The sequence below is a fragment of the Myotis myotis genome, unplaced genomic scaffold, assembly GCF_014108235.1.
Source record: "Myotis myotis isolate mMyoMyo1 unplaced genomic scaffold, mMyoMyo1.p scaffold_m19_p_3, whole genome shotgun sequence".
Classification (NCBI taxonomy): domain Eukaryota; kingdom Metazoa; phylum Chordata; class Mammalia; order Chiroptera; family Vespertilionidae; genus Myotis; species Myotis myotis.
Genome location: NW_023416335.1, coordinates 109,652,735 through 109,663,526, shown reverse-complemented (window position 1 = coordinate 109,663,526; position 10,792 = coordinate 109,652,735).

Below are 10,792 nucleotides of genomic sequence, written 5' to 3'. Positions count from 1 at the left end.
AGTGGGGGTCCCAGCCATTTGCCCAAGAGACCTTTCCACAACCTTAATTTCCTCACCTGTAGAATAGGGCTAACATACCTCCCAGAAATGTATTAGTACAGGTTGTGGTTTGTAGTAAGCACTCATCAAGGTGGCTATTATTGTCTTTTATAGAATAGAAGCCTCTATTAAACTTACTTTATTATTTTTTATATTTTTATTGATTTCAGAGAGGAAGGGAGAGGGAGAGAGAGATAGAAACATCAATGATGAGAAAGAATCATTGATTGGCCACCTCCTGCACACCCCCTACTGGGGATCCAACCCCGAACCCAGGTATGTACTCTTGACTGGAATCCAACCCGGGATCCTTCAGTACTTAGACCGATGCTCTATCCACTGAGCCAAACCAGCTAGGGATATTAAGCATAAGTTAATATAAGATGCATAAAAGGCTTTATTGGTAATATGTACTATCTTAAGAGATTTATGGGTCAAAATGGCAGTAGTTCCTTTATATGTGAAAGTGATCTTAACAATTTGTTTATAGATTTCAGAAAGAAATGCTTTGTCTTATTGAAATCCTTGTGATAGAAATGAGAACAAACATATGTGCAGTCATTTAAACATGATTAAAAAACAAAGGACAATGGCATATTTATAGCCTTGGTTTGTATACATTAGGACCAAAGCTAGAGATGCTTTGAAATGTGGGGAAGCACGGGACTTGGTTAGAGTGTCTGTAAGAAGGATTCTCCAAAAGGTCAGGGGGCTCTGGGAATACCTTGCTGAAGGCGGCAGCCCTTACCTTGACTTTTCCAAACAAGTCTGATCCCTTGGGTGTTTTGCTAGAATCTCTATGTTTAGTCTTTAAAGACCTGACCTTGTAGAATCATGTGCCTTCTCAAGGAAAATTACCCTGCTGATTGCTTCTAGATATTAAATTTAGTTCAAGCTGTTGTTACAATTAAAAGCTAACCAGGCAGGCAATCAGGGCTGTTTTGTTGCCTAATGCCAAACAAGCCCCTTAGCCTTCTCTTTCACAGAAACGTGTGTCAGAGTAATCTATTCATCCATCACTCAGGGTCTGCTGGTCAGCCCCAGCATTGAAATATACACTTAATACTTTTGTTAAATGGATATTGGAACAGAATGTATAAAGTCAAAGCCTTGAGTGAGTAGAATATTTTTTTGATTCATTTTGTTGAACTCCAGATTTTCAGTATAGTATTTCCACAGTCATAAAAGGGGGGTGTATTTGATATTTGAGAATGTCAAAAGGGCTTTCCAAACCATTACTGATGATCTGCTCGAGGGGTCTTTTCTTTTTTATTTTCTTTAAATATTTTTATTGATTTCAGAGAGGAAGGGAGAGGGAGAGAGAGATAGAAACATCAATAATAAGAGAGAGTCATTGATTGGCTACTTTCTGCATGCCCCCTACTGGGGATCAAGCCCACAATATGGGCATGTGCCCTTCCTGGAATCAAACAAGGGACCCTTCAGTCTCCAGGCTGATGCTCTATCCACTGAACCAAACTGGCTAGGCTGCAGTAGGGGTCTTTTAAAGAGGATTAAAAAAGGCTGCACCAGTTGAGTGATTATGTAACAATCATGTCCAAGATCCTTTCAGCTCTAAAATATGTTTATATTCCTCTGAGATAATAACTAGGACAAATTTAAATATAACTTTCTTATACTTTATTCCAGAAATATGAATCTTTATTACTTTTCAATGCAAACCACTTCTTAACCAAATAGTTGACTAAGATTGGCAAACTTTGCGGGGGGAAAAGTGAAAAAAGTTTGGTAGTATGTGAATAAATTTGAATGTGAGAATAACCCCTGTGTTCATGGCCCAAACAAGAGAAACGACACAATGATGACAAATAGTCCTTTCTGTGGAAAATCTTGCTGGTTGATTTGAATGATAATAAAGCTTAATTGAAAACAGCTACATTTTCTCCAATGTGAAATGGGGGTGCAAAGTGAGGGTGGGGCAATCATCCAGACTCTCCCTACGGAAAGGTAGGAATAAAGACCATTAGTAACCAAAATAGGAACATAGTGATTATGGCATAGACCAGTGGTTCTCAACCTTCCTAATGCCGCGACCCTTTAATACAGTTCCTCATGTTGTGGTGACCCCCAACCATAAAATTATTTTCGTTGCTACTTCATAACTGTAATTTTGCTACTGTTACGAATCGTGATGTAAATATCTGATATGCAGGATGTATTTTCATTGTTACAAATTGAACATAATTAAAGCATAATGATTAATCACAAAAACAATATGTAATTATATATGTGTTTTCCAATGGTCTTAGGCGACCCCTGTGAAAGGGTTGTTCGACCCCCAAAGGGGTCGTGACCCACAGGTTGAGAACCGCTGGGATAGACAAAAGCCACTTTCCCAGTAGTAAAGATTTGGTAAATGCTAATGAAAACTCACTCAGAATTTTCATTAAACCATACTCCTTTTCCCTAGTGTGTCCCTACCCGATACATGGCATTAATTCTTTCCTTACACCAGCCTCAGAAGCTCCTTCAGAGAGGGTCTTCCTGCACTCAGAGAAGCCAGGTCCTTTCCTCTAACATCTTCCCTCCACCAGGCCTCACCCTCTCACTTTCCTTTTCTACCTCTCCTTTCCCAGTTTTCTGCCTTAAGGAAGCTTCCCTTCACTCAAATTCCCCACTCCTTGCTAGCTGTGCTACTCTCAAATTATGTCCCATGGAAGACAGAAAGGAAATTCATCTTTATTGCATGAAAAAGGAGATACATCTGATCCACAACATGGTCTGTGTTGATTTTAAAGTGTGTCAGTTGCAATTCAAAATGGGCTTCCTCTTTTCTCCACTCTTTAGTCCGTTAAAAACATTGGATTTCTATTGATTTATACCTTTTGGGACTTCAACTTCTTGAATTTGAAGATGTAAATAATTATCTGCTCATATCTGCCTATTTTCTCCTGAAACACCTGTTAGTGTGATGACTTTTCTGCTGGTTTCCATATCTCTGAGTTCCCGTGCACAAGTTTGATCTCTTTATTTCAGATGCACCAGTCAGTTCTACCAAATCTCTCTTGTACTGTGTATATTCTGTTATTTCACCTTTTTGTGGAGCTTGCAATTAAAATAGTGTAGTTTTCATTTCTGAAAGTCCTAGTTGTAGTTTTCAATCCCTCCCCAGGCTTTATTTTTAAATAGGAGCTTGCTCTTTTTAAAAAATTTGATTCATTGCTTTGTATTTTCATAGGGTTCAGCATTCTTTTCCATTCCTTTCATATGGCCATTTTATTATCTCAAATAGTTACAGCTTGAATTTTGCCGCCCATTCCGTTTGTGAACTTTTGCTAACAGTGGGCTGTTTCCTCATGAATTTTGTCAGTTTGATTACTAGCTTGCATTTAGTAGGGCATTCTTCATTCATGAGAATCTCCTGTGGCTTCATTGTAAAAGTCCTTACAGATCTGTTTTGCAGCCAATTTTATGTGGCTGGGAGATGCTAGGGTGATGTCAACTCAACTTCCACCTCTATAAAGAGAAGGCCTGGAGTTCTGAATTCTCAGGGGAACTTTTCCCTTAGTGCTAAAGTAGACCAACCTCTTTTCAATGGCTTGTGCCAATGGGTCAGTTTTTCCTCACCCACCAGCTTATGTACAAAGGGTTTTGGGAATTAAGTACTTTGTTTAGGCTTGTTCTCAGTTCCAATTACTCTCCTTCTGAGGATTCAAAGTCTTGCTTCCAGTTCAAGCTCTCCATTACGGGGATTAGGACCACCCTTTTCCCAGGGCATCGCTCAAACATTTACGATGTTAGCATTTGGGTTCTCTATAGTTTATGGCACTTGGCAATTATCCTTCCCCTCCCTGCCCCACACTTCCTTCTGTTGAAAGATTAGCCTTGTATTAAAAAGTTGTTCTAGGAGAGAGATAAAATGGCGGTGGTATAGCCGGACGTGTCCTGAGCCTTGTCCCAGAGCAGATAGGGTGAGCAGCTGAAATGAGTAACATCCAGCCCGAATTGGATGTTGCAGACAACTGGGAGACAGTCTGCAGCCAGGAAGGGCAGAGGATCCCTGGAGAAAGGTAAAATCAAGGATTTGGGAAGGAGATTCAGCCAGACCTCTGAGCTCTGAGGATCAGAGGGAATCTGCCACGTCCCTTGGGACAGTCACAGTGTCTGACTATGGAAAGAAGGTCTACAGAACTGCAGGACAGCAGGGGATCCTAGCTCTGGGTCCACAGTCAGGAAAGGCTGAAGAGGAGTGCCAGCAGGAGAGGAGCGCGCAGAGGCGCAGCCTTTCCCCCCTCTGTGGCCTGTGCATTTCTTTATTGAGCCTAGTGCATAGGACCTTTTGGATACAGACACTTACCCATGGCTGGAGTGCAGGAGAAGGTGCGGACTTGTGGAGTCTGGGAAGAGAGGGGGGTCCAGGAGAAGTGGCAGTGAGTTTGGCACTGAGTCATGCCTGAGCCCGGGATCTGGGCAGCCATTTCATCCTGAAGAGATAACCCCTCCCTCCAGTATCCAGGCAACCAATACAGCCACACCCAGATTCCACTCTGAATGGTACAAAGGATTAAAAAAAAAATCTAAATAGTCCTTGAGAATCCAAAGGGACTGGCCTAAAGAGAGACCTTCAGTCCCAGCAACAGGAACCTGAGAAACAGTGTAGTACAGAAGACTGGGATCTTAAGCTAGACAAAGGAACAACACTTCACTGTTTCATTTTTTTTTTTAATATATTTTATTGATTTTTTACAGAGAGGAAGGGAGAGAGATAGTTAGAAACATTGATGAGAGAGAAACATCGATCAGCTGCCTCCTGCACACCCTCCACTGGGGATGTGCCCGCAACCAAGGTACATGCCTTTGAATTAGAAGACAGGGAAGCAAAACACACACAAACTGAACTGCAATTGGAGAAAAAAAATAATAGACAAGAGGAGAGCCTAAGGGAGCTATGGGACAACATGAAACAAAGCAACATACGAATAATAGGGGTGCCAGAACAACAGGAAGAGGAACAAAGGTTAGAAAACCTATTTGAAGAAATAATGTCAGAAAATTTCCCTGAGGTGGGGAAGAAAAAAGTCACACAAGCACAGAGAGTCCCAAACAAGATGAACCCGAAAAGACCCACACCAAGATATATCATAATTACCATGGCAAATGTTCAGGACAAAGTGAGAATCTTAAAGGCTGCCAGAGAGAGACGGAAAGTTACATACAAGGGATCTCCTATTAGATTATCAAATGATTTCTCAACATAAACACATCAGGCCAGAAAAGAATGGAAGGAAATTTACATAGTGATGCAAAGCAAGGGACTGAATCCAAGAATACTCTATCCAGCAAGGCTATCATTCAAAATTGAAGGGGAAATAAGAAGCTTCACAGACAAAAACAAAACAAAACAAAACAAAACAAAAAACTCAGGGAGTTTATCACCACCAAGCCAGCAATTGCAAGAAATGCTAATGTGACTGGTGTAAAAAGAAGAAATAAAAAGCTAATAAAGAAAACAGGCACAAAAAATCATAATGGCTATAAACAAGTATCTTTAAATAATAACTTTCAATGTAAACGGACTAAATGCTCCAATCAAAAGACATTGAGTGGCTGAATGGATAAAAAAAAACATGACCCATTTATATGCTGTCTACTAGAACCCACCTCAGAATAAGGGCCTCACACAGACTGAAAGTGAAGGGATGGAAAAATATCTTTCAGGAAAATGGAAATGAAAAAAGCTGGGGTAGCAATACTTATATCTGACAAAATAGACCTCAAAGTGAAGGCCACAACAAGAGATAAGGAAGGCCATGTCATAATACTAAAGCAGCCATGGGCAAACTATGGCCCACGGGCTGAATCCGGCCCGTTTGAAATGAATAAAACTAAAAAAAAAAAAAAGACCGTACCCTTTTATGTAATGATGTTTACTTTGAATTTATATTAGTTCACACAAACACTCCATCCATGCTTTTGTTCCGGCCCTCCGGTCCAGTTTAAGAACCCACTGTGGCCCTTGAGTCAAAAAGTTTGCCCACCCCTGTACTAAAGGGATCGATACAACAAGAGGATATAACCCAGATAAACATATATTCACCCAATGCAGGAGCACCCAAATACATAAAAACACTTCTGGAAGATATCAAGGGAGAGATCAACAACAATACAATCATAGTAGGGGACTTTATTTTATTTATTTATTTTATTTCTTAAAGTATTACAAAGAGTATTACACATGTCTCCTTTTTTCTCCCCCTTGACATTTCCCCGGCTTCCCCCACCCTCCAGTGTCTTGTGTCCATTAGCTATTCTCATATGCATGTATATAAGTCCTTCGGTTGATCTCCTACTCCCCCCAACCCTCCACAGGGTTCCCACTGTAGTTTGACATTCTGCTCAATGCTGCTCTGCCTCTGTATCCATTTTTGTTCATCAGTCTATAATGTTTCTTATTATCTATAAATAAGTGAGTTCATGTGGTATTTTTCTCAGCTTCCCAGGGGCCCTCTCAGTCTCACAGGGGCCATCTCAGCCTCACAGGGGCCGTCTCAGCCTCACAGGGGCCACCTCAACCTCACCGGGGCCAATTCAAACTCACTGGGGCCATCTCAACCTCACCGGGGCCATCCCAGTCGGGGACTTTAATACACCACTGACATCACTGGATAAATCCTCTACACAAAAAATCAGCAAAGAAACAGCAATCCTAAACGACTCACTAGATCAAATGGACTTAATTGACATCTTCAGAACATTTCACCCCAAAGCCATGGAATATATGTTCTTCTGAAATGCACATGGGACATTTTCAAAAATTGACCACATATTGGGTCACAAGCAAAGTCTTCCTAAATTCAAGAAGATTGAAATCATATCAAGCATATTCTCAGACCACAATGGCATAATATTAAAAATAAACTACAATAAAAACAATCCAATAAATTCAAACACTTGAAAGGTGAAAAGCATGCTATTAAACAATGATTGGGTTACCAAAGAGATCAAAGAAAAAAATTAAAAACATCCTGGAAACTAAGGACAATAAAAACACAACAATCCAAAATCTATGGGACACAATGGAAGTAGTCCCCAGGGGGAAGTTTATAGCTCTACAAGCCTACCTCAAAAAAACAACAACAAGACAAAATGATAATAAATAATCTAACTCTACAACTCAAAGAATTAGAAAGAGAACAAAAAGAAAAGCCCAGAGTGAGCAGAAGGAAGGAGATAATAAAGATCAGAGCAGAAATGAATGATATTTATATATATATATATATATATATATATATATATATATATACAGATCAATGAAACCAAGAGCTGGTTCTTTGAGAGGATAAACAAGATTGATGAACCTCTTGCCAGGCTCACCAAGAAGCAAAGAGAGAGGACCAAAATAAACAAAATCAGAACTGAAAAAGGAGAAATAACAACAGAACCCAAAGAAATACAAAAGATTGTTAAAAAAATACTATGGACAACTCTATTCTAACAAACTAGACAACCTGGAGGAAATGGACATATTCCTAGAAAAATAAAACCTTCCAAAACTCAATCAGGAAGATTCTAAAAATCTCAATAGGCCAATAACTATGGAAGAAATTGAAGCAGTCATCAAAAAGCTTCCAGCAAACAAAAGCCCAGGGCCAGACAGCTTCACAAGGGAGTTTTACCAAACATTCAAGGAAGAACTAAAACCTATCCTCCTCAGACTATTCCAAAAAATTCAAGAGGAAGGAACACTTCCAAGCACATTCTATGAAGTCAGCAACACCCTAATACCAAAACCAGATAAAGACAACACAGTGAAAGAGAATAACAGGCCAATATTCCTCATGAACATAGATGCCAAAATCCTCAACAAAATTCTAGCAAATCAGATCCAGCAGGACATCAGAAAGATCATACACCATGACCAATTAAGATGTATCCCAGGGATGCAAGGATGGTGCAATATCTGCAAATCAATAAACTTGATACATCACATAAACAAATTGAGGGATAAAAATCACATAGTCATATCAATTGATTCAGAAAAAACATTTGACAAAATTCAACACCCTTTCTTGATAAAAACTCTCAGCAAGGTGGGAATAGAAGGATCATACCTCAACATAAGAAAAGCCATATGTGACAAACCCACAGCCAACATCATACTCAATGGGCAAAAACTAAAACCATTTCCCCTAAGAACAGGAATAAGACAGGGATGCCCACTCTCAACACTCCTGTTCGACATAGTACTGGAAGTACTAGCCATTGCGATCAAACAAGAAGAAGAAATAAAAGGAATCCAAATTGGAAAAGAAGAAGTAAAACTGTCCTTATTTGCAGATGACATGATACTGTACATAGAAAACCCTAAAGACTCCATCCAAAGATTATTAGACTTAATAAATGAATTCAGCAATGTAGCAGGATACGAACTTAACGCCAAGAAATCTATGGCATTTCTATACACCTAATAATGAACTTACAGAAAGAGAGACTGAAAAAGCAATCCCATTTACCATCACACCAAAAAAATTAAGATGCCCAGGAATAAACTTGACTAAGAAGGTAAAAGATGCAGAAAACTACAGGACACTGAAAAAGGAGATAGAGGAAGACATAAACAGATGGAAGAACATACCATTTTCATGGATTGGTAGAATCAACATCATCAAGATGTTCATACTACCCAAAGCAATCTATAGATTCAATGCACTCCCCATTAAAATACCAACGGCATATTTCACAGACCTAGAATGAACTTTCCAAAAATTCATCTGGAATAAAAAAAGACCCCGAATAGCTGCAGTAATCCTGAGAAAGAAGAACAAAGTAGGTGGGATCTCAATACCAGATATCAAGCTGTATTACAAAGCCACTGTTCTCAAAGCTGCCTGGTACTGGCACAAGAACAGACATATAGATCAGACATATAGAATAGAGAACCCAGAAGTCGACTCTAACCACTATTCTCAATTAATATTTGACAAAGGAGGCGTGAACATACAATGGAGCCAAGACAGCCTCTTCAATAAATGGTGTTGGGTAAACTGGACAGATACATGCAAAAAAATGAAACTAGACCACCAACTTAAACGATACACAAAAATAAACTCAAAATGGATAAAGGACTTAAATATAAGACAGGAAACCATAAAAATACTAGAGGAATTCACAAAATCTCAGACATATGCCTAAGCAATTTCTTCACTGATACAGCTCCTGGGGCAATGGAAACTAAAGAGAAAATAAACAAATGGGACTACATCAAAATAAAAAGCTTTTGCACAGCAAAGGAAACCATCAACAAAACAACAAGAAAGCCCACTGCATGGGAGAACATATTTGCAAATGTTATCACCGATAAGGGTTTAATCTCCAACATTTACAGGGAACTCATACAACTTAACAAAAGGAAGATAAACAACCCAATCAAAAAATGGGCAATGGACCTAAATAGATACTTTTCAAAAGAAGACAGAAGAAAGGCCAAAAGACATGAAAACATGTTCAAAGTCACTAATCATCTGAGAGATGCAAATCAATACAACAATGTGGTACCATCTCACACCTGTCAGAATGGCTATCATCAACAAATCAACAAAGGACAAGTGCTGGAGAGGATGTGGAGAAAAAGGAACCCTCGTGCACTGCTGGTGGGAATGCAGACTGGTGCAGCCACTGTGGAGAACAGTATGGAGTTTCCTCAAAAACTTAAAATGTAACTCCCATTTGACCCAGTGATCCCACTTCTAGGAATATATCCCAAGAAACTAGAAACACCAATCAGAAAGGATATATGCACCCCTGTGTTCTTAGCAGCACAATTCACCATAGCTAAGATTTGGAAACAGCCTAAGTGCCCATCAGTAGATGAGTGGATTAAAAAACTGTGGTACATCTATACAATGGAATACTATGCAGCGGTAAAAAAAGAAAGCGTTCTTACATTTGCAGCAGCATGAATGGAACTGGAGAGCATGATGCTAAGTGAAATAAGCCAGTCAGAGCAAGATAAATATCACATGATCTCACTCTTTTATGGAATATAATGAACAACATCCTATCTAATAAAAGGGAAACATGGTAATTGGCATATGACCGCTACCCTTCCCATTGGATAATCAGGGCAATATGCAAATTAACTGTCAGCCAAGATGGCGGCCGGCAGCCAGGCAGCTTGAAACTAACATGAGGCTTGTTTGCTTCAGTGACGGAGGACTCCAACTTTCCCCGCCTTCTGCTGCAGGCCTCTGAGCTGCAAGCAACTATGTAACAAACATAGAAGCTAAACAAAACCCCAGAAACCTGCTGGGCTTCAGCCAGCATGATTGCAACATTGTAAGCAAAGGCCAGAAACCTACTTTCAGCAGCGGAGGCCTAAGAGCTGGAGCCAAGCCTCAAAGCTAAAGCTGGCCCAGAATAAAAAAAGAAAGAAAGAAAAAAAGGAGCGGTTGGGAGATTCAGTCACCCCCAGCCTGAAAACAGCCCTCAGCTCCTCACCCAGACTGGCCAGGCACCCCAGTGGGGACCCCCCACCCTGAAGGGTGTGTGACCAGTTGCAAACAGCCATCATCCCCTCACCCAGGCTGGCCAGGCACCCCAGTGGGGACACCCACGCTGACCCAGGACACCCTTCAGGGCAAACCAGCCAGCACCCACCCATGCACCAGGCCTCTACCCTATATAGGAAAAGGGTAATATGCCTTCCAGCACCAAGATCAGCGGAGCCGCGAGGCCTCCCGGCACCAGGATCAGCGTGACAGGGTGCAGCGCCCCAACCCCCTGATTGGCCCTG